Genomic DNA, 25097 nt, shown 5'->3' on the forward strand with positions numbered 1-25097 from the left:
TTTTGGAAAATTGTTTACTTTTTTGATTTTGAAAGGGCATTACATCCTTCATGCATTGGCCAGACTCAGTTTATGCATTGATTGTGATCAGTGATTTTCTGCATCAGTTGCTAGTGAGGGAAAAACAGGCCGTATACTTACATTCCCCATAATGCATCATTTTCTCTCTAAACAGTGGCAGCAAACAGGCACATCCAATACTGTATTACTTTCTTCTCTCATTCATGACGATGTCACACCCAGGCACTGTGATTCTGAAAAAGAAGCATTTCCCAGGTTCTAAGGATAGAGGTACCCCAACCAATCCATCATGCTTTGTGTGCTAATGATAGACTCATGCATAAGAGGCACCATAAGCAGTGAGAGGCAGCAGGCATGAAAAGAAGTGAATCAACTGTCAACGGTTGTGATCTGAAGGACTGCAAGGCTGTGATTAGAATTTTCAATCAGGGCTTCCACAATTCATCATGTTACCAAGGAAAGAACGTTTTTATAGGCATGTTCCTTCATCAGTCCTTTCTGCTATTAGCATAGCAAGTTCTAGGGCACACACACAAAAAAATTTATCAGATCTTGCTGCCTTACAGTTAAAAGCATGTATATTTGAATCTTTAGGGAGAAGAGAGTAAAAGACATTCCAGAGCAGCATAACGATCATTTCCTGTTTGCATATACAACACTGAAATAAGATGCTCTATACACAGAACAGCATTCCAGCTGAAATAAAGCAAAATACATGCCTCTCCCCCACACACACATCTTTCTGCTGCAGTCATGCTTCTAGACAGCTATGTTGAAAGTACCTCAGAATGTTTGACCTGGCTGCCATTGGGGGATATCAAGAAGAATACAATCTAACAGAAATCCTTATTCAGAACTTGTTTACACGCGCTATGCAACTCTGAGAAATGCAAGGATAGAGTTCTTCACAAAGAAAGCACACTCATAGCCTAACTACACAAAACTGCTTTCAGTACCCAATGTAGTGAGACCAAAGCCATACTTCTCAAAATAAAAAAAGGGTTGCCATGCTGATTTAGAGTGTGTGTATGTAAATTCACAGTAACCATTGGTCGGGTCTAATTTTGAGTCAGTGCATGGAGTACTAATGCAAACTATGTTCCATTTAGAGAAGAGAAGGATGATCTTGTGATGTAAAAGGTCTGGATTCAATTTCCAGCTCCCTCTATGACCTTGGGCAAATCATTTAATCTCTTGGTGCCTCAGTTCTCCATCTGTAAAATGGAACAGTATTTCCCTACTGCAAACAAGAGTTGTAAGAATCAATTCATTAATCGGGGAGGCATTCCAATACTGGGATGATGGACATCAACAGAAGACCATAATCCTTGATAAGATCTGGGCTGACTGATGCTTGTGTGCCCATGGAGTCCTGCTGACTTCAGCAGGGTATATGGATGTAGTATATGGATCTGTCTGAGTGGATCTCACTGCAGTGTCAGTGTCTAAAAATCAAAATAGGTAGGGAGATAACCAAAGATCAGCCATTTACTAATGCATGCAAATAAAGTATTACCAGTAATTTAAGCTGAAATTTTCACCTTAAAATCACAAACAGCATACATTAAAACACTCTATGCATGTATATAATTAATGCCTTTAAGGTCTTGCCCTCTTTTGGAAACATGAAAAGACACTAGGCATTTTTTTCAAGTTCCAAGTTAGAAATAATTAATAAAATAAAGCCATTTATTTCAAATAACTAACTGGAATCAATTTAATCTTAAAATGGAGGCAAAAAATCATTTTACTAGACAACATCTAATTGAAAAATATTGCAACAATATTCACACAGCAAACTGATGCACATGAATTAAAAAGCATATCTAAATTAAGGAGAAACTTTACCACTTGGATATGAGTGCCACTTGTCTCCAAACCCCAACAAATGTTTTTGGTAATATTTCTTTCAGCTTGTGGTCAGCGGATACTCTTTAAATTGTTATCTGGGCCTGTCTGTCTTGGTTTGATTCTTGGCTGTGTTAATTTCTTATGAAACAGTAATTTATGAAAGCACAGGTTTTTATAGGTAGATGTTTCAGAATTATTAACTATTAAAAAGCCTTTTAATGTGCTAACGTGTAAATTTTTTTAAAACTGATTATCATGTTAAAACTAGAATGTCTTAATTGTTTTTCCATTAAGGAAGAAATCAGCAGATAATTTGCAGTATCTGGTCTTGGTCCTGCAATGACTCAATGTGGACACTCTTTTGCCCACACTGAGTCCCACTGTAAGTGACACAGGAAGCTCCAGTTGGTCACAGGAGATCCACAGAGCTCATTACAGGACTGAGGTCTTAGAAGGGAGGGTAGGGGGGGGAAACACAGCTATAGTAGGATATGCTGGACACCTAGAAAGAAGAACTGTTTCATCAGCCTGTCTCTCGGACATCTCTCTGTGGATGTCTGGCCACCTGCTCAAGCTCAATATGGCTAAAATAGAGCTCCTAATCTTTACCCTAAGCCTTTCCCTGCCACCTCCTTTCTTGATCGCTGTGGACAACCCCACCATCCTGCCTGACACTCGGGCCCGTAAACTGGGTGTAGCTTTGACTTGGTCTTCTCTCTAGGTACTTACATGCAGGCTGTCTAAATCTTGCAGATTGTATTTTAGAGAATGTGCAAAAACAGCCTTTCCAATCCACCCTCATTGCTAAAACTCTCATCCAGGCTCTCATCTCACATCTTGAGTATTGCAACATCCTCTGGCCTTGACAACTGCAATCTTGCCACACTCATATCCATTCAGAATGCTGCTGCAAAGGACACTGTCCTAGCCAGTTGCTTTGACCATCTCACTCCCTCTCTCTGAATCCCTCCTCTGCCCTTCCTTCTCTACGGGTCAAGCATAAGATGCTTGTCTTCACTTTCAAGGCCTATGCCAACCCTACACCTATCATTCACTATCGAAATGTCGATTCTCACCTCCCACTGGCCAATGATGCCAGCTCACTTGTGAAATATTTGAGAAAGCACCTGTGTGCTGTCCCTCACACCTTATAAGCATCCACAATGCTACCTCATCATCATCCTTCAAATCCCTCCTCAAACCTTTCCTTTGCCATAATGCCTACAAAAAACGTGACAATGGTTAAGCCACTGGTGTGCTGAGATTACTGCCTAGCATACTGACCGATGCTGTCTCATTGTTTCCTTGTTCTCCCCCATCTGTCTGTACCCATCTGCTGTCTCTTATCTTATACGAGATTTTAAGCTCTCTAGGGCAAGGATTTTTGTTCAGTCTTTGTACTGCACCTAGCACAATATAGTTCTGATCCATGACTGGGGCTCCTAGGTGCTACAAAAATACAAACAAATATTTGTTTGCAACACATCTGCATTCTAACACCAGCGACTACAACCTTGCAGACATGTTCAAGACATTATTAAGAATCATTTCAACCTGATTTCATCGTACAAATCTCAAATCTAATCTCCATTCCACAGATGATAAAAAAAAGGGGAAAGGGCCTCAAAATTGAATCTCTATTTCCATTCATTGTAAAACAACGCTTGTAGAGAAAACACACTATACATACAACAAATCCTCTTTTCGGTAATCCTTACTCGTAATCTTCTAGGGACCTATTTTTACTTTTCCCTTGGCATTCATATCTCTCAGCATTTGCCAACTGCTGCAGATCATTTCACCCAGTGAGTGGCTGCATATTCCGCTGTTTATTCAGGGAAGATAGCATTCACAATGTGTGGGTGTGAACCGGCATGAAAGAGGGGGTTTGGACTTCAACACATTTTAACATAGGTTCCACTATAGATCACATGTAAAACACCTAGAGGTTCATTTTTAGCCATTACTCCTGAGGGAATTCTGCGCCAAAAAAAAAAAAATTATGCACACTATGTTGCAAAATTCTGCAAATTTTATGTGTCAATAAATAAATGTGGCTCCAGCATGGCAACTGGGAGCACAGGGGGGCCTAATCTAATTTGAGAAGGATCTGTTTGCTTCCTGAAGACTTCACGCCACTTTCAGGAGCCATTTAGAATTGTGAAAATAAATAAATAATTCTCACCACTGGAGAAACTGCATATGAAGTTACAGTTTCGTACAAATATTACATAATCATCAGTATCCACTGTTTTCAGTGCATGGGGGGAGGAGAGGCAGTTCCCACAGGTAAAAAAATGGTAAAGACAAAAAAATTGGCTATTGTTATTAAATGGACAGAGTTAACCCTCAAAAAAAATTAGGAGAAATGCAGTTTTATCCCTTGTGAAATCTCCTGATGTTGGCAGTGAAAACCAGTATTTACTGCCTGACCTTCCCAAAAAAATGTCACAGATAAATATTAGGCATGCAAATGAATACTTATGAAGTGGTCATATAAAACTGTGCCAGTGGTTTCTCTATGATTTGTACTTCAGCTAAGAACCACACTGCTATCATTTCCAAATACACTAAATATGAAGAGACTCAGGCCTCCTGTTCTGGCATGTAGGTAAGATTGTGACCCATTTGTCTGGCAGCCAATATTCCAATTTACATGTACTAGAAAGCAACATAAGGGTCCTGTTTATGATTAAAATATTTCAAGCCATAAGTACAACACAGCCTGCTGATAAAGAACTCGCAATGCCCTTCCTCTGAATTTTTGTATACTTCATATGCAGTTCTTTTGCAGTCAAAGCCTTTTAACAAAAATGATTCTCACCTTATTCTTTGTCTAACCTTAACAGAACCCTGATATCATGTACGTTTCAGAATGACTATATACCATGTGGATAGAAAGTCATTTTCGAGTATGCTACCATTCTCAAAAACTATTTCGATTTGCATCTATGACCATTACAGCTAATGACTGAGCTGTGCATCATAGTTACAAAAACAGCTAACCTCTTTTCCCCTTATGTTCCTGTCCCCTTGTGTTCCTTAAAACAAATAAATCAGTATGTTGACTGATTTAAGTACCTAACTGCCAGTCATTTTACTCTCTCTCTTTTCCCCCTCAGTCCAGCCTCCATAATGCCAGTGATGCAGAGCGGTGATTAAATTTTAACGATATATAGCACCCAGAGTGACAAGCTAAGTGAACAGTTATAAACAAATAACACCGTAAAATAGGTTATTTGCCTCTGTGTACATTTTTGCAGAGCCACTCAAGATACTGGTGCTTTTTACTAATGCAATACCATTAGTACTTAATGGTGGAAAGCACAAGAGAGCAATATACAGCTTACAAATAAGAAAATCTTAACAATACAGGTTTATCTTCCTCATGAATTAGCTATGCAGTTTGTTCTATTATATAGGACCCATTGTTTCCACATTTGCAAATTACTTCCTGGATCTATTAACTAGAAAGGGAGAAATGCATTTTTCTGGCTTATTCTCTGGAACAAGCAGAATAAATCTGTCTAAACTGGTGAGTGTAAACCAGTAACAAGACCAAGATATTTCCGGAACATAATCAAGTCCCTAAAAAATATACAAAAGAACAGTTGGAGAACAGAGGGGAGATTTAAGTGCATTGATAATACAATTTGAATGTATGTGAGGAATTAATAAAGATCTGGGAAGATTTTTCTAGACTTACTCCAGACCTCTCCAGGTATGAATATTCTGTAATGTTCGGTAGGACACAAAGAACAACCTAAGGATACCACAAGGCTTGTACATAAAATTCTAGGAACTACAAACCTTCTTTGTAACTTAGCTACCCCAAAGCACAGATTTATCTCAAAGCCCTAGCACCCCGACTCCTTGCCCACTGCAAAAGGTAAGTCCTTACTCATCTGGCTTTGTGGTTGCATATCACAGGGTCTAACAATGTCTGAGAAACAGCAGAACTAGGTTTTATTTACTTGTATCCAATCTGTCTTTCTTGGGGAACATGGTTCATACTAAAACAAAGCCTATGAGTTAAAAAGGTCTTATAGTCTGGAGGATCATGAGAGAAAAGGATGGGAGTCCCTCTTATATGCCATTAATTCTGAGAATTGAGGACAACACTTGATATTGCTAGTAAATAGCAGACGCTATTCCCATTATGTTCTCATTAATAATGCACTACGTGCTATGAAAACCTTTGGTAAATCATGTTTAAATTACTGCACGATAGATATTTAAGTAACATTAAGATTTTGACACAAACAACAAAAGCAAGGAAATTAAGTCTGACATTCCAGCTTTATCTCATCCCGTTGCTGCCTAAGCACTGTAGCCACACACATGGCAGGCAAAGCCCATGGCCTTTATTCACTTAAAGTTCTTGATGTGGAAACCAATCCAGTTTTAACAAGAGATCCCACCTGTCAGGCTGGATTAGTTTTTTATGTCTCCTCCATCTCACCTCAGACCCTCTCCACATCACTGAGCCCTGACTCTGGAGAAAATTACATGGGTGAAATTCTGTCCCACTGTCTTCAAGGTGCTTCAGACGTGTTCCAGATTCCCACAAAATCAATGAGAGTATATCCATTGACTTCAGTGATCTCTGGATCAGGTTCTTTGCATTTTATATGAAAAAGACCACCTCATTTTCATTATAATGGCTCCTTGTTGAAAAGCTGATATAATGCCTTCCTCAGCCCCTTAGGCTCCTCACTGGCTTCCTGATCCACTGCACTCCTTTTTCAAGTCTAAATCACTCACAGGATTTTTTACCACCTGGAGTAAAGGCCAACCCAACAGAGTCCTAAGCAGGAACCTTCTAATGAAAAGTCTTCTATGCTCCTTGCATATTCTTCAGTTTCTTAAGCCACTGACCAAACCACTCAGGAGCACAGCATCCCTGAGCTACACATGCTTGGGTTTCTGCTCTGTGGAGTTATTGATCCCTACAAAAGCACGCAGAATGGCAAAAAGGAGAAACCGTGACAGCAAAATGGTGGAGTTATGCTGTATCTGAAAAACAGGGAAATTATACAGCAGTATAGGCGGGTGCATAGCATAGGTCTGAGGCCTTGCTTGTAGGATTGTGTTGCGTTCTCAGTGTGCATGTGTTCCCGTGTATGTAGAGCTCCCATGAAAGCTAAGTGAAACTATGTGTGTATCTATATCCAGAGTAAAACTTATCCCTCTGATCTAAAATCAGCCGTGAATTACCTCAGATTGCTCATTACTTGAAGGTATTGTTTGTGTGAGAAGAGATGGGAGAAAAGGGAAAAAAGGGAAAGGGGGAAAAGGAAAAAAGAAAAGAAAAGAACTATAAACAAAAAATTATATTTAGAGCCCTACCAAATTCAGGGTCCATTTTGGTCAATGTCATGGTCATAGGATTTTTAAAATCACAAATTTCATGATTTCAGTTATATAAACCTGAAATTTCACGGTGTTGTAATTGTAGGGGTCCTGACCCAAAAAGGAGTGGTGGGGGGTTGCAATGCTATTGTAGGCGGGAGTTGCGGTACTGCTACCCTAAATCCTGCGCTGCTGCTGGTGGCGGCGCTGCCTTCAGAGATGGGCAGCTGGAGAGCGGCAGCTGTCGGCCAGGAGCCCAGCTCTGAAGGCAGAGCTGCCAGCAGCAGCGCAGAAGTAAGAATGGCCTGGTATGGTGTTGTCACCCTTACTTCTGCGCTGCTGCCTGCAGAGCTGGGCCCTCAGTCAGCAGCTGCCACTCTCCGGCCACCCAGCTCTGCAAGCAGCAGTGCAGAAGTAAAGGCAGAAATCCCGCAACCCCCCTAAAGTAACCTTGCAACCCCCCTGCAACTCCCTTTTGGGTCAGGACCCCCAATCTGAGAGACGCTGGTCTCCCCTGTGAAATCTGTATAGTATAGGGTAAAAGCACATAAAAGACCAGATTTCACAGGGGGAGACCAGATTTCACGGTCCGTGACGCATTTTTAATGGCTGTGAATTTGGCAGGGCCCGAACTATAAGAAAAACAACACAAACAAGCCATTATAAGACATGTCTACACTGCAGAAAAACAAAACCAAAAAAACACCCCAAGGCAGCAAGTCTCAGAGCCCAGGTCTATGGACTCAAGCTGGCAGCAAAGGGCTAAAAAATAGCCACACATTCCCATGTGGGCTCCAGCCTGAACTCCAACATGCTCCCTCCATCACCGGGTTTCAGAGCCTGGGGTCCAGCCTCAGCCTGAATGTCTTGACTCCTATTTTTTTTTCTTTTTTTTTTTTGCCTTGTTGCATAAGCCCAGCGAGCCCAAGTCAGCTGACCCAGGCTCTGAGACTTGCCAATGCAGTGGGTTTTTTGTTTTGTTTGTTTTGCAGTGCAGATGTACTGTAGAGGCCGAAGTCCCATTGAAAAAGTCATTGGGACTTAGGCTCCTAAGCTACACAGCCATTTTTTAAAATTGTATCCAGGAAGTATAAATTAAAAACCTGTTCAGGATTTTAAAAAGACATAGAATTGTGCCCCCACAGATGGTGCTCTTATTCATCTGTTTTCATTCAGTGCACACAGAACTCACCTCTAACCACGCAGAAGTGGGGAGCAGCACCCCTGAGATACAATCCACCCTGTGCTCAGGTCCCTACAGAGAGACTCCACACACGCCACTCTCAGTACGCTCCACGCAGGCCATCAACCATGTGTGAGGGGCAGGTCTTTCTTGAGGTCTGCAACGGAAATCAGTGGGAGTAGGGTGTACTTATCAGAAAGCAGAATTTGGCTCTTAACATAAAAACAAGTAATAAAAAACTTTCAAACTGTTGAAAAAACACCCTGAAATCCTTGATCTTAGGGTAAGACCTTTTGTTGACAAGTTTCAGAGCAATTTTCATGGTTGAGTTACCAATGTCTTTTTAATGAAAAGAGAACACTGCTTAGAACATCACCACTACTAGGTAATTCACATTAAATAAATCACATATTAAAGTGTGTGTATATGTCTATGTATATAAATGAGGCTAGTACTGCTGCCTATTATTAAGGTTGACTGACACGTCCCATTATAAGACCCTGTTTTAAATTGCTTATCGCTTTGCAGACTAAAAGTTTGGGATGAATTTTTAAATGCAGGGTGTCTGTCTCAGGCTAAAATTATTTTATTTATTTATCTCTTTGTTTTTGAACAGCTCTAGTAGCAGAGGTCTGGCATTATAGATTTTAAAGTTCCAACCCTGTTCTTGACCCATAAAAGTGTCCATATGATGGAATGTCTGGTTTTTCAGTTTGCTTTTAAAAACTTAGGGAATTGCACATAAAAACTATGTTGAAATACATTAAGATTGAAAAGTCAAGTTCTGAAAAGTTAAGAATTGCCAGACCCCTTATGTGCATGTCTCTGATTACATTATTATACTATTTTTTTTCTGCAAGTGACAACCCTCTATTAATTTCACATTTTCTGATTACAACTGTTCAGAGCCTGGTGCTGGAGAAGCTTCAATTGGAGAAAAGTCCACAGGAAAAAGTGTTAGGTAATCCTGAGATAGCGTCATGCTCTACCACCCAAGGATGACTTCATTCTGAATCTTCTCCACACACTATTTGATTGGAAGATTTTTTCCTAGGGGTCAGAACTTAGCCTCAGAGACAGACACACTTTTCTTACCTGCCTCATTTTAATTAGTTTTATAGGTCAGCTTTAATATTATGGTTTATTAAGATTTAATCCCACAATCAAGAATGGGAGGGACCCAAATGCATAATCAAAAACCTATGAAGGTCCACAGCAAACCACCCGGTGGCCTGCTACTTTTCCTAAGAGTCTCATCCAAAGCTTGCTGCTCTCACACAAGACACATGAAATCACACAGGTCGCACATAAGAAAATGGATGGCTTACAGCCCTGAAGGACTCCATGGAGAACTAGAGCTTTTTACAGGTCAAATGAGTGTGCTGAAAAGCTACCTCCCAGGTCACACAAACCCAGCTGTCTATAGGGAAGAAAGATCTGCAGTTGCACAATGGCCTTCTGAAGTTTCAAGCATTACACTCAGGCATAAAAAGACTATGTTGTACTGAAGTTGTACTGTACTATGTATGGTAAAGCAGCCTCATAAAATTCTATTTAATCAGTCACGTGAGGTGAGTAATTTTGTGAATAAAGTATCATTCATTTATTCGTCATAATCAACAACATTAATATATTAGGATTACCTAATGGCAGGGAAAAGCCAATCTCACTGACCTCACAGGAGTCATCTAATACCCCAAATTTTGAATTTGGATGTGCAAGTGATCTTTTATGCATGAATAGGTGTTAGATAATCACATCCTAACAAAATGCAAGGAAGAAAAGCATGGGAAAGCTTTCACCAGATATAAATGAATTATATTGCAGCAGAAGCCTAAAGTCTCCATTACAGTGAACAGTCTCACCTGCTGCACTGCACAGTCTCACAACCAATTTTTTAAAACAAAAGTTTGTGGTGGACAACAAGGGTGTGAATGGCCTCTAGTATTTATCTTTCAGAACCTCTGTGATTTGTTTGTACAAAATTCACTATTAGTTTGTCTACAGGTTATATGAATGCTCCAGAAAATCATGTATGGGGCTGAAATGTCACAACAGCCAGTGTGTTTGAAAATCCCAACCCTAATGTTTAAAAGATTTAGCCCATTCAATTGATTAGCACGCTGTTAAATTGTTGTGCATGTGAGTTAGCAGTTATAAAAGCTGCATTTTGTACCCAACAGAAAGTGGATGGTTGGGTACATTTAATCAATAATTCCAGTTTGAAAGTTGTTCTGATTAACAAAATACTGTATGTTAATAGAACACCATACTTAGGGTGGACATCATCTTTTACTCTTCACTCTCCTATATCATGGGCTGTTTTTTCTAGATTTTCTTCCATGTTATACTTCTGAAATGGGTTGGGACATCCTGCCGATTGGAGGTCTTAAGAGATAAAAATGGTAAGAAATAAAAAAAATAGACTCCATTTATTTTAAATGGTTAATTTTATTTCTTTTGAAAACCCTTTTTCTGGATGTCCAAAACAGGATATTTCTTTGTAAATGTTGTATATTGTTATGAACCCATAAATCGGACCTCATGAGTCCTTCCTAGTATAACACAGAAATAGTATATGAGCAAAAACTTTTCATTGAGGCTCATTTAAAAAAAATCACTTTCAGGCAACCATTATTTACAATAACCACCAAACTCTCAAGAGTCAAAAGTACAGAGTTCCTGAGCCCTATATCTAACTCAGTGTTTCACAGGTAAGCACATTACCAATCTGCAGTTTTATTCTACGCTGAAGCTTAATGTGACTCCTTTCACATTCAAAGCCATAACCTTTATCCATTGATTTACACACTCTGGTAACTATTTTTTACAGGATCAAGTAACTCTCCTATATGGAAAAACCCAGACACCGATCAAAAAACACTGAGGTTTCTCTCAGAGAGTTTCCTGTAGTTATGCCATATGGGTAGATTTGGCCACTATATTCTATGGGTCCCTCCAAAGGCCATGCAGAACTCGGGGGCGTGGGGAGGGGCTGTGATGCCTCCTGGTAGGTTTATTCTAACAGGTCTTTCCTGCCGGTTCCTGCCTATGGACTACCCTAGCATAGAAAATGCTTCACTCATGAGTTATCAAGCTGCATTGATTTCCAAGTGGATTCTTCATAAGGGTAAGGTGATGGGTGTACCTTTCCCGGGACCTTTCACTATCTCACACATTCACAGATCTCTCTGGGGGAAAGGCGTGACACATCAAAAAAAAAATTGGTCCTGCTAGTGAAGGGAGGGGGCTGGACTCGATGACCTTTCAAGGTCCCTTCCAGTTCTAGGAGATTGGTATATCTCCAATTATTACCTTAAATAAATCAGTCAGCTGACTTCCTCTTCTGCAAGGGCAGACAAAGATTCTCAACTCCGGATGTGAATCCACATGGCGCCATCTGGTCCATAGTGAATACATTTATCTCCAAACTATTCTTAAATAACCGTATCTGACATGAGACTAGATAAATATTCTTCACTTGAAATATTTATAACCACAACAGTTTTACAATTTTCTATATTGATCAGTGCAAAGTAATGCACATTGGAAAACATAAGCTCAACGATACAGACAAAATGGTGGGGTCTAAATTAGCAGTTTCCAGTCGAAAAAGAGATCTTAGAGTCATTGTGTATCGTTCTTTGAAACCATCTGCCCAATGTTCAGTGACCGTGAAAAAAAGATAACAGAATGTTAGGAACCATAGTAAAGGGGTAGGCAAGAAGACTGAAAATACCATATATAAATCCATAGTATGCCCACACTTTGAAAACTGTGTGCTGTTCTGGTCACCCCATCTCAAAAAAAAAAAAGATATATTAGAATAGGAAAATGTGCAGAGAACGGCAACAAAAATGATTGGGGCTATGGAACACCATCCTTAGGAGGAGAGATTAAAAAGACTGGGACTGTTCAGCGAAGAAAAGAGATGACTGAGGGGGCCGTGCAGAGAAAGTGAATGAGAAAATGAGTAAGTGTTGTTTACCCCTTCACATACCACAAGAACCAGGGGTCACCCAATGAAATTAACAGGCAGCAGGTTTAAAATAAACATAAGGAGGTACTCCTTCCCACAACACACAGTCAACCTGTGCAACGCATTGCCAGGGGTTATAGTGAAGGTCAAAAGTATAACTGGGTTCAAAAAAGAATTAGATAAGTTTGTGGAGGATAGGTCCATCAATGGCTATTAGCCAAGATGGTCTGGGATGCAACCCCATGCTGTGGATGTCCCTAAACCTCTGACTACCAGAAGCTGTCAAGGAACAGATCACTCAACAATTACCCTGTTCTGTTCATTTCCATTGAAGCATATGGCACCAGCCATTGCTGAAAGACAAAATACTGTGCTAGACAGACCATTAGTCTTACCCGCTATGGTCATTCCTATGTAATTATGGGCACATCTTCACTGGCAATGTTAAAGCGCTGCCGTGCAGCACTTTAACGTGGCTTGTGTAGTTGTGGCATAGCATAAAAAAACCACATGCACAAGGGGCGTAGCTACCAGTGCTGGGAGCGCGGCTTCCAGAGCTGGTGCACTGCACGTTATAGCGCTGAAACTTGCAACGCTCAGGGGGATGTATTTTCATACCCCTGAGCGAGAAAGTTGCAGTACTGTAAAATGCCAGTGTAGACAAGCCCTACATTTAACAAGTTTTTAGTAGAAAAGTAAAAATAATTTGCTCAGTATAGCATGCAATCACATTTAGCAAACTTCCCTACAAGACATTGAAACTAATCACACTCCTCTTTTAAACCATCTTAATGCAGACATTTTCCATACATCCTGCTCTAGCAGTTGTTCATATTCTGGAGGGACAAACCCCATACTTTGGCAAATTCTGGTATAGACCTTCATAATATGATACTTTCTCTCTTTTCTTACATGCTTTGGGAACAATGAAATGATTAACAATATTTACATTTAAAGGATTATTACTGGCAGTTGAGTTAATAGCCATTAAAATGACTGGGGCAATTCACACATCAGAGCTATTGTTTCAGGCTCTCTACAAATTCAGGCAGACACTGCCACATCATTTGTGCCTGAGGCACATTTTGAAGTCTTTCGCTGGAAACACAAACACTGGAGACTTACTGAGATGCTGAAGAACAATTAAGATGTCTGACCCATGAGAAGTCCTTCCAGGAGGCAAGTCCCACACTTTGAGAAATGTGGATGCACAGTGTTAAAAATAATTTGTAGTTCTACACTTTCACCAACAGTTGATGCGAGAAATTTCAACACTTTATTTAGACTAAGAAAATTATGTATTGTGACAAAGTTCCTCCTCTACCTTGGTGGGTCCTGCACTTATTGGCGGATTTGCTCGCCTCACAGATTCACCCTGTGGGTCGGGAAACAGCCCAGAGATCTTCTCCTCTCGCAGAAGCCACAGTCCAGGTCAATTCCTCCTGTGTTTGATCAGGAGTTGGGAGTTTTGGGGGGAACCCGGGCCTGCCCTCTACTCTGGGTTCCAGCCCAGGGCCCTGTGGACTGCAGCTGTCCAGAGTGCCTCCTGGTACAGTTGAGCGACAGCTACAACTCCCTGAGCTACTTCCCCAGGGCCTCCTCCCAACCCCTTCTTTGTCCTCACCACCGGACCTTCCTCCTGTTGTCTGATAACGCTTGTACTTCTCAGTCCTCCAGCAGTGCCTACTCACTCTCAGCTTCTTGCACACCTCTTGCTCCCAGTTCCACACACGCATTTCCTCTACTCTGGCTCCCAGGCTCTCTTTGGCCTGACTGGAGTGAGCCCTTTTATAGCATCAGAAGGGCCTTAATTAGAGTCAGGTGCTTAACAGCCTCACCTGACTCTTAGCAGGTTAATTGGAGTCAGGTGTTCTCATTAGCCTGGAGCAGCCCCTGCTCTGGTCACTAAGGGAACAGAAAACTACTTATCCAGTGGCCAGTATATCTCCCTTCTACTACTCTGCTGGTCCCAACTGGCCTGCGTCTATCACAGTATGTATATAAAGTATAAAAAAGGAAAAGGAAATAGTTCTTGAATTGGTGTCAGTCTAAGTTCTAAGGAATTCCAGCTGCCTCTGACTTCTTCCTTGTCATATTTTTATTATGAGAAGAAGGCACATACACATAATATTAATATTTTAATTTTTATTACTACTTATATTCTATAACACATGAGATAAAGATAAACAAGATCATAAGCACAGAGAAAGAAAGGAAATTAACATGAATAAAAAGTATGTAAGGAAGGGAAAGAGAAGGTAAGAATTTTACTCCCATATCCATATAATTCTTATGAACTTTTCAAAATTCATTAGCACTATTTGTTCACACCACATGTTAAAAACTGCACTGAAGATTCTAAGATATTTTTCTACACAGCCTTTTCTACATTGCCCACTGTGTGCTAGTCTTTTGCTAACAGCAGCATCTAAGAATGCTATTATTAACTGGAAACCACTGAAAATATGCTCCCCAGATACTAATGTCATCCTCTTAGAGTGAGTGAAGACTTTCTCCACTTTCTCTGTTCTTTCATATTTACAAGCCAACAGTACATATTAATGCACAATGCATCCCATTCAACCATATGTTCTGCTTTATCCACAACAGCCTATCTTCTTATGGGGGGTGACCGTGGGAAACATTATGACCCCAGCAGAGACCCAAAGATAAAGACACAAAGGCAGCATTGTATATAAACAGTATTATCTCAGGCAGCAAGCCTTAAATTCCTAATGAGACAATCTAATGGAAATGATTTTGCCTCCTTCAAGCCTGAAGTACACAAGTCTGCTTTGTGCAGTATCACAGACCTCTGCAACTAGATGGTGAACCTTTCAGCCCTGACAGAATGGTTTACTAGCATCAAAATTAGAGTTAGTCCAAAATCCCTGTTTTCTAGCAAACTGTATGTGACAGGTTGGATCACAGAAACCCCCCTGGGAGCTGCCAACTGATGTGCCACGACTACCTCTGCTCCTGTTTTCCTTGCCAGCTCAGGACTCCAACTCACTGTCTTGCTGTGCCAGACACTCCCATTTGCTTCAACAAAGACTCAGAGTCTGAATTACTTGCCCCAAAGCTGCAGGTTTACCTGAAAACAGCTCACAGAAGTGTGCTTGTCTTTAGCACTCAGATGCCCAACTCCCAATGGGGTCTAAACCCAAATAAATCCATTTTACCCTGTATAAAGCTTATGCAGGGTAAACTCATAAATTGTTCGCCCTCTATAACATTGATAGGGAGATATGCACAGCTGTTTGCTCCCCCAGGTATTAATACATACTCTGGGTTAATTAATAAGTAAAAAGTGACTTTATTAAATACAGAAAGTAGGATTTAAGTGGTTCCAAGTAGTAACAGACAGAACAAAGTAAGTCACCAAGCAAAATGAAATAAAATGCGCAAATCTATGTCTAATCAAACTGAATACAGTACAGATAAGATCCTCACTAGTTCCAGAATGCTCCCTTTTACAGACTAATCTCCTTTTAGCCTGGGTCCAGCAATCACTCACACCCCTTCCTTCCAGTTTCTTCCAAGTATCCTGGGGAGATGGAGAGGCTCTCTTTAGTCAGCTGAGGACAAAATGGAGGGGTCTCCCAGGGGTTTAAATAGACTCTCTCTTCTGGGTGGAGACCCCCTCCTCATTCCTGTGCAAAGTCCAGAACTCCAGATTGGAGCTGGAGTCACCTCTCCATGCATCAAAGAATCCTCTGGCACCTTATAGACTAACAGACGTTTTGCAGCATGAGCTTTCGTGAGCGAATACCCGACGAAGTGGGTATTCACCCACGAAAGCTCATGCTGCAAAACGTCTGTTAGTCTACAAGGTGCCACAGGATTCTTTGCTGTTTTACAGATCCAGACTAACACGGCTACCCCTCTGATACTCTCTCCATGCATGACTCCCATTCCTTACAGGCAGAAGCCATCATCCACATGGCATCCTGTATGTCTCCAGGAAGACTTTTTATGTGGATTGGAGTATTCCAAGATCCATTGTTCCCCTGATTGGGTACTTAACCCTGTGAATTCCTTCCTAAAGAAGCTGACCAAATGCCTCACAAAGCTTGCTTGATTTCTAAGTAAGTATACAGCCAATATTCTTAACCTCAAGTACAAAATGATATATGTGTACAAATAGGATAAATAGATATAGTAGACCATAACTTTTACAGAGATGTTACATGGCACAGGCAGCACAAAACATATTCCAGTTATGTCCTATTCCCATAAAGCATTATGGGTACAGCGTCACACTGTAAAATAGACTGACATTCCTTCTTGGTCTTAATGGACTGAGCATTAGTGATTGGAACTGAAGGGGATGATGGGAGGTTTTCTGCAAAACCCTTTGAATAAAGTGCAGAGTGACTGGGTGAGTGCAGGGAGGTTGGGGAAAGGAGGCCCCCCCCCACACTCACCTGTGGCGGGAAGTGGAGTCACGCGGCCCCAGCCTGCTCCGCTTTCCTTACCCCGGCCCCAGCCGTGTTGCTGGGGGGCAGCTGTAGAAAGGTCCTGAACTCACCTGCAGCGGGAAGCGAAGCACCACGGCTGGGAGCTGGCAGAGTGCAGCTGGGCTGCTCCACTTCCCGCCGCCGGTGAGGTTGGGGAAAGGACACTCTCCGCACTCACCTGCGGCGGAAAGTGGAGCAACGTGGCCCCAGCCAGCTCCACTCTGCCACCTCCCAGCCTTGGCGCTTCGCTTCCTGCTGCAGGTGAGTGCGGGGAGGTTGGGGAAAGGACGCCCCCACACTCACCTACGGCTGGGGCAGAGGCGAGGGAAGCAGAGCGGGCTGCTCCCGGCCCCCCGCTAGTCCCCCGGGCCACTCTGGGACTGCAGGGCCCCCAAAAGTGCCCTCCCACAGCTCCTGGGATAGGGATGGTTCACTCAAAATTGACCTGTTCTGTTCATTCTCTCTGAAGCATCTGGCACTGGCCATTGGTCAGAGACAGGATACTGGGCAAGATGTACCATTGGTCTGATCCAGTGTGACTGTTTTTATGGTGACTCAACAAGTCAACCCTTTGCATTTTACAGTACAAACTAAATTTTCTGAATGTTGGGGGAGGAAGAGGGAACTTGTAGATATCAGGGGAGCACCACCTTGGTTTGGCTAGCAGGGAATTTGGGATTAATTGAGATTGTACTGTCTCTCCAAGCCATTATTGCAGGGAACCACACTGCAAAACTAATATCAGCTGCATTCCCAATGAGTTCTCTGATAAAGTAAGGACTCGCTTTACTTTTATGTAGATGACAACTTAACATAGGAGGTTGGTCCAGGTCCATCTCAGAATCTTGAGCACCAAATACTACTACTACTTTCCATTTACATAACACCTTTTACGGAGGCAGCTTTTAATGAGGCAATTCATCACTGATAAGGATTTCAGACAAAGTTCTGAAATACATGGTGGTCTCCAAACTGCCTCTAAAGATTCTCCTGCTTTGCTATACCTTAGCCACATCAAAACAGTGCAAACACCATGGCGTAAGACTACAATCACCTTTAATATGCAGATAAAGCTTAGAAACTACAGTTCCCAGAGCACTGTCTGTGCTGATCCAGACATATGACACAATTCATGTACTGTACTCTGTAATAATGAAATGGGACTTATTCAGTCTCAGACAGTGATGTCAAATGTGACCCAAAACTAATTTCATAGAGGGCAACACGATTTTCACTGATTCCCTGAGGCCCATTTCTCCTGCTAAACAAACCAGTTTTCCAAGTTACCTTGGGAAACACCAAGATATCATAGGAAAAGATTGACAGGTCTATTTCTGTTGACTAGCAAAATACATCCTGCATCATCCAGCATAGAATTGTCAGATTTTAAAAAGCACTGTGGAGCAGCAGGAGAGACTCTAGCACAATCCAGAAAAAGAGAGCAAAATAATATGAACTGTATAAAGAATATATACGTGTCCCCAAAATAGCCAATGACCCACCTGAGATGTGGGAGACCAGTTTCAAATCCCTGCTCTGCTTGATTTAGAGTAGGGAGGTGAACAGAGTTCTCTCACATTCCAGGTGAGGACCCAAACCACCAGCCTACAGGGTAGTCTAGGGTAGATCTCTCTCAGGCTATGTCTACACTATGAGCTAGGGGTGTGATCCCCACGTCGCAGAGATATACTTGCACTAAGAATAGTTGCATAGACAAGCAGCAACAAGCAGCGACACAGGCTAGCTGTACTGAGTAGAAACCCACCTCAACCCCATGTACATCACACAGCTAGCCCATGCTGCTTCTCCCTATACTACCCTGGCTACACTACTACTTTTAGCACCCTAGCTCACTGAGAGCTCGTGTGAGTACATCTACACGAGCTGAGAATCACACGTCCAGCTCCAAGTGTAGACATACCCTTAACCTCCCCTACTGAAGCAGTTCTACTTCGTATAATTAAATATTCAAAGAGTAGTTATCAATAGTTTGCAGTCAATCTGGGGTGATATATCTAGTTGGGTCCTGCCGGAGTCTGTCCTGGGTTTGGTACTATTCAATATCTTCATTAACGGCTTGGATAATGGAGTAGACAGTATGCTTATAACATTCGGGGTGTCAGTAAACTGGGAAGCATTGCCAGCATTTTGGAGGACAAGATTAGAATTTAAAATGACCTTGACAAAATCAAGAACTGGTCTGAAATGAACAAGATGAAATTCAATAAAGCCCAGATGCAAAAATCTACACTTAGGAATTAAAAATCAAATGCATAACTACAAAATGGGGAATAAATGGGTAGGTGGTAATACTGCTGAAAAGGATCGGGGGTTATAGCGGCTGACATGAAATATGAGTCAACAATGCAGTGCAGTTGCAGAAAAGGCAAATATTCTGGGGGTATTAACAGGAATGTCAGACGTAAGATATGGGAGGTAATTGCCTCGCTCTGCTCAGCACTGGTGAGGCGTCAACTGGCATACGGTATCCAGGGTTGGGCACCATACTTTAGGCAAGATGTAAATAAGCTGGAGAGAGCCCAGAGGAGAGAAAATGATACAAGATTTAGAAAACCTGACCTATGAGGAAAGGTTTAAAAAAAATGGGGCATATTCTTGACAAAAGGCTCGGGGGAGGGAGGCGTGATAAGAGTCTTCAAATATGTTAAGGACTGTTACAGAGAGGATGTGATCAATCATTCTCCATGCCCACTGAACAAAAGACAAGAAGCAATTGGCTTAATCTGCAACAAGGGAGATTTAGGTTAGATATCAGGAAAAAAATGTTCTAATTAAAAGGAAAAGTAACCCCTGGAATAGGGATGTTTTGGTATCTCCGTCACTGGATGTTTTTAAGAACAGGTTGGACAACCACCAGTCATAGTTATCTAGGTATACTTAGTCCTGCCTCAGCATAGGGGCTGGCCTAGATGACATCTCAAGGTCCTTCCAGCCCTACATTTCTATGATTCTATAACTGAGCCAGAGAAAAACAAACAGAGATTGACTCTATAGCCTAGTGTTAGGGCACTTACTTGAGATGTAGGAGACCCAAGTTCAAGTCCCTGTGCTAAGTAGGGACATGAATTCAAATCTCCTGTGTTCTAGGTGAGTGCCCAGGCTATTGGCTATAAAGGTGTGGAGTTTTTCTACAAAACAGGTCTAGGGTATTGGCTACCCTCAGCAGCTGACCTAACTTATTCTCCTGCCTCCAGGAGAGGGTTCATAGCGGAGATCCCCAAGCAGAGGCAGGTGCCTTTCTCTGGCTCATCAATTAGGCACCTAGAGGCCCAGATTAATGGGAATTAGGTGCCTAAATACCTTTCCTTAGCATTTCATTTAAGCAGCTCCCTGCTCAACTTGCTGGCTTCTCAAAATCCCTTTCTTAGACACCTAAACTGCCCGTTCTTTGAATGGGGAGCTAGTGCCCCTGACTCAGGGCTGAGAATTCCACTAGGTGGCAGGGTGCCCTGGGGTTATGCATTACAATGCCTAAAACCCTTACTGGATCTAAGACTCTGATATAGCAAATTACTTAGGTATACACATAACTTTACGCTTGTAAGTAGTTCCCATTGAAGTCAATAGGACTACTCCCAAACTAACGTACGTTGCTGGATCAGGGCCACAAGTGCCAGAGACATAGGGGCTGGGCCAGTGGATCCCAATTGCAAAGATCCACCGGCTATTTCCATCCACCCAGAAGAGTCCTGAGACTGTTTTAGTGGTCGTGGAGCAGTTATTAGTGTTGTTCCACAGGTTGTGTCTTGAGGAGGATTCGACGTCTTCCATGGGATCATTTTGCAGTAAATCCAGCATCTCAAGCTTGGCACAGTGGGATTTGCTCAATGGCAATTCTCACTTTTATCTGAAAAGCAACATGTACCCAAGCCTATCACCATTTGCTATAAATGTAACATAGCAACAATGAGCCTGATCCTTAGCTGATGAAATCAGCAGAGTTCTATTGACTTCAAAGAAGCTGCACCAAATTACATCAACTGCGAATCTCACCCAACGTTTTTGAGTGGATCTCTCTCTATGATTCAGAATCTAAGGACCACCTGATTTGTCAAACTGGATCAGTCAAATGGTCCATTACATTTGATCTCCTCCCTCCAGCACTACTCAACACAAACTTCATCAAAAGGCAAAAATCATGGATCTGACCAATTGTGAAATGGTACATGGCAATGGCGGAGAAGAGAGTATTTCCAACCCTTCTGCAATCATCCTTGTGACATTTGATTACCTTATCCAGCAGGCACAACTACCAGTGTTGTTATTGGTCATAAAATGATCCCTCTTAAATTCAGCAACAGTATTTATATTCCTGCAGGCTGACTACACACTGTGTGGAGAAGCATTGCCCGTTGACTTGTTTGCTGCTAAGATTTATTTTAAAAAATTAACATCTAAGCTTTCTAATAAGGTATAGAAGACTAGGATCCTGGCATGAAATTGTCAAAGGGGCTGTGCAACAGTCACTGACTAGCTTAGAACCAACTAATATACAGGGATCAACATTATCACAGGAAGGAATTCCCACACACCACCTTTGCCATGATGAAGAGGGGGAAATATAGATTAAGGAAAGATCCCTAATTTTGTGGTATGGTAAATGTACAGTAAGGACACAAGATGAATTTATATCTATCGGGTCAATCTCATCTTGCAATAAAGAAATATTAATTTGTTGATATACTTTATATCTGAGAGTTTGAAGAAAATTTTGCATAAAAGGCAATAAGAAAGGAAATCACTTAGCGTATTATATTACATAAAGGAGTGAACTGTAAAACCGAAATATTAATAAAATATTTGCTGCATTGACTGTTGCTTAACTAAATAGCAGTATGGTTTTATGAAGATCAGCTGGATCGCATTAAAGTTTAAAAGTAGTTTTCCGTTTTCATTATTATCTTTATACTTGGCTTAATCACATTCATAACTCCCAAAATCCCACTTCCTGAATTCCCTAATGGAGCAATGCCCTGAAGTGCAAACTATCGGAACACTAGCAGCCCACCAAAGTTAACTTTGGCACTGAACAAAGATTAAGAGAAAGCAAACATCACCAAAGCCTCAAGCAAAATACAGTATTTTTAAACTGTTGGAGTTTAAGGTTTATACAAGGAAGTCAAAAGAGAATAAAATTGAAGATATAAACCATAATTGATTAAAAATATTTGCATCCTTCTAAATGCAGGGCTGATTCTTCCCCTCCCCTCCCCACCCCACTTGGATACTGGTCAGTGCTTATGAGGATTAAAGGAGTGGTATAAATATAATGCAGAGTTCAAGCAACATATCTTATGTTAACTTGCCAAAAATCACACGCCATATGAGTCAGCTGTCAAGGCCACCCTTTGGGCAAAAATACTGGACACTGGTCAAATTACAAAACACATTGTCCACTTCTGAGTGGGGGCTCAATCCTGTAGGTTGCTGAGCATTCTGGGCCCGATCCAGAGAAGTATGTAAGCACCCAAAGAATCCCACTGAAGTTCAAGTTTACAGTTCAAGTTAGAATCTGCCCTATTTCTTGATTGTTTTAGTAGGCCTAACTGTGCCTTCAGATATACAAATGCAACTCCCATTAGATTCAGTGGGAGTTGCAACTCAGGTGATTGTGGATCAGAAGTAACTAAAGATGGAGAGTTTAATGTAGTTACGCACTTTCTCTCATTTTTTCTACAGTCCCTACAGTGAACACTAAAGCAAAGTATAATTCTTTGGGCTGAAAGTAGCCAATATGTTTTCAGTTATTTCTGCAGTAACCAATCTTGTTTATATTTTAACATTTCATGACAACTTTGTACAGTAAAAGGCAAACAACATTTATAACATTCATTCGATTCCACAGTCATTCAAATTCTGTCTTCAAATGTGCATATTTAAAGTCTCTGCATCTCCAAATTCTAAACATGAAGCTACAGGCCGATATTCTTATTTATTAGTCCAAAACAATGTATTTAAATTAACTGGAAAAAAATGTTCTTGGTAACTCTACATAATAGGTTTAATTAAGACAGTTGTGGGTTTACAAAGCTGTTAAACTTTATAATGCACACAAACAAGCTGACTGCAGACTATCTTCAGTCAACAACATAAGTATTACAGTAGGCATAATTGTAGAGACATCCCTATAAGATATGATAAAAGAAAGATAGATTTGAGCAATAAAAAAATACTCTAGATGCCCAGAATATAGTGATACTGACAAATCAATGGCAACTTGGTAATACCTGATGCATATAGAAACCTATTAAGTTTAAATAATGCTGTACTGGTTTAGAAATTTCCAAAAACATAAAAAGTTTTATTTTTCTTAAATAATCTCTGTATTCTACATCTTCCTTTTCAAAATTTTGGGGGTTTCTTATAAATGATCTCTTACAGGTTGTGAGTCGCCCCCCCCCCACAATCAAGCGTGTTATTAATCTTACTGATACCCTGAAAAGGAATAGTTTATTGTACCATTGTGACCATTTGGGGGAATATGTCTGCATCAATTTATGAATCTTATTTAGTTCTGTGCGCATCTTTTATGATTGTAAACCTGCAGATTAGAACTTCTCTTTTCTGTACGACTCTTATGTTGAGAACCTATTTGAACCAGTATTTTTGTAGCCTGATGCGCTGCATAGCAAGCCCAGAAAAGGAAGGGATCTTTCTCGCCTTATGGAGACCTAACAAAAAAAAGAGTCATCTGCTGGCTGCCAAAATTACTGACTTGCTAATTACTCCTATCTGCTTTCGTAACCTTCTATGCCCAGCAGCCCACAAGGGCTAGCGGTGCTGGAGAATGGAAAATCCACAATGGGAAGATAGAAGGAGAAAGCGTGCTTTTAAAAAGAGACTCTCTCTCTAGCAAGGGACAGCCCATCACCAGAAGACTGAGCAGTATGGCCTTGACTTCCCTGAAGGATACTGACCAGAATCCAAAAGTCACTTAGGTGGCAAAAACACTGGAGAAAGAGAATTGAGTTTGGGTGTTTGCTGGTTTTCCAGAGATCCGTAACTCTCATCTGCTTTCTACAGCTATGGATACACTACAGGGCTTAGAAGAGCGCAGCTGAACAGCTGTAGCGCAGCTAGTGCAGATGCTCTAAGCCAACAGGAGAGAGCTCTTCCATTGATTTAATTACTCCAGCCCCCACGAACAGGACAAACTCAGCTGCCAACACAGTGCTGTCCACACCGGTGCCTAGGTCGGTGTAACTTACATCGCTCAGGGGGTGGCTTATTCACACCCTGGAGCAACATAATTTATACCAATGTATGCTGTGCTGTGTACATAGCCTCAAAGTAATGTGTGATATTTAAGATGTTACTTTACAAAGCCTGCGTTCATTGCTTTACCTGTCCGCAAAGCGTTAAAACTGTAAACTGGAGTGAGGTGACCAGGGTGACCAGACAGCAAGTGTGAAAAATCGGGACAGGGGTGGGGGGGTAATAGGAGCCTATATAAGAAAGAGACCCAAAAATCGGGACTGTCCCTATAAAATCAGGACATCTGGTCACCCTAGGTGGAACTGGGGACAGTGAGCATAAGCTGCTAGGGAGATTTGGTCTCAGGGCCCCACATCCCAGGAAAGAGTCCCAGTTAGAGAGGCTGCCCTCTGGGAGCATGCCTGATGGTATGTCTACACAGCAAAGAAAAACCCACAACAGGTCCATGCCAGATGACTGGGCTCAAGGGGCTTGGACTGTGGGGCTACAGCCCAAGCTCTGGGAGCCACCCACCTCACGAGGTCTTACAGCCAAGGCTCCAGCCCAAGCCCAGACTTCTACACCGCAATGAAACGGCCCTACAGCCCAAGCCCCATAAGCAAAAGTCATCTGGCACGGGCCAGCGGAGGTTGTCTAGTTGCTGTGTAGACACACCCTAAGAGGCCAGAGCTAGGGAGAGGGTCTGGATGCTGCTCAGACCCAGTGAGCTTGGAAGCCTGTGGGATTCGAAGGCTGGGTCCAACACTACAGACTGGTGAACATTCACAAGAAGGGACTCAACCAATGCTATAGCAATTATCCAAAGTCAATTATGATAAAGTGTCCCTAGTATCCTGTTGAGAAATAAAGTAGCTTTGTGCTACAAAAAGCACTTTTATGAGGTGCTGTATTCCTTCCTTATATCGTTAACATAAGCAAAAAAACACAAAAAAACAAGCAATGCCCTTAATAACTTTGGTCTTGATAGCAAGCAGATTCCCTAACAAAGAGATTACCCACATTCAGATACAATTCA

At 41.6% G+C, this 25097-nt stretch overlaps 1 protein-coding gene across 1 annotated transcript in view; it reads right to left on the minus strand.

The window, feature by feature from the left end:
- DAB1 (DAB adaptor protein 1) overlaps nucleotides 1–25097 on the minus strand; it is a 418072-nt gene that overhangs the window by 215944 nt on the left and 177031 nt on the right. The window contains exons 6-7 of the mRNA XM_045028235.1: nucleotides 8417–8564; nucleotides 142–254 (exon numbers count right to left, since the gene is read on the minus strand). The gene's annotated coding sequence lies outside the window, so the exon portion shown is untranslated. The remainder of the gene's footprint in view (nucleotides 1–141; nucleotides 255–8416; nucleotides 8565–25097) is intronic.

This window comes from Mauremys mutica, chromosome 8 (assembly GCF_020497125.1).
Source record: "Mauremys mutica isolate MM-2020 ecotype Southern chromosome 8, ASM2049712v1, whole genome shotgun sequence".
NCBI lineage: Eukaryota > Metazoa > Chordata > Testudines > Geoemydidae > Mauremys > Mauremys mutica.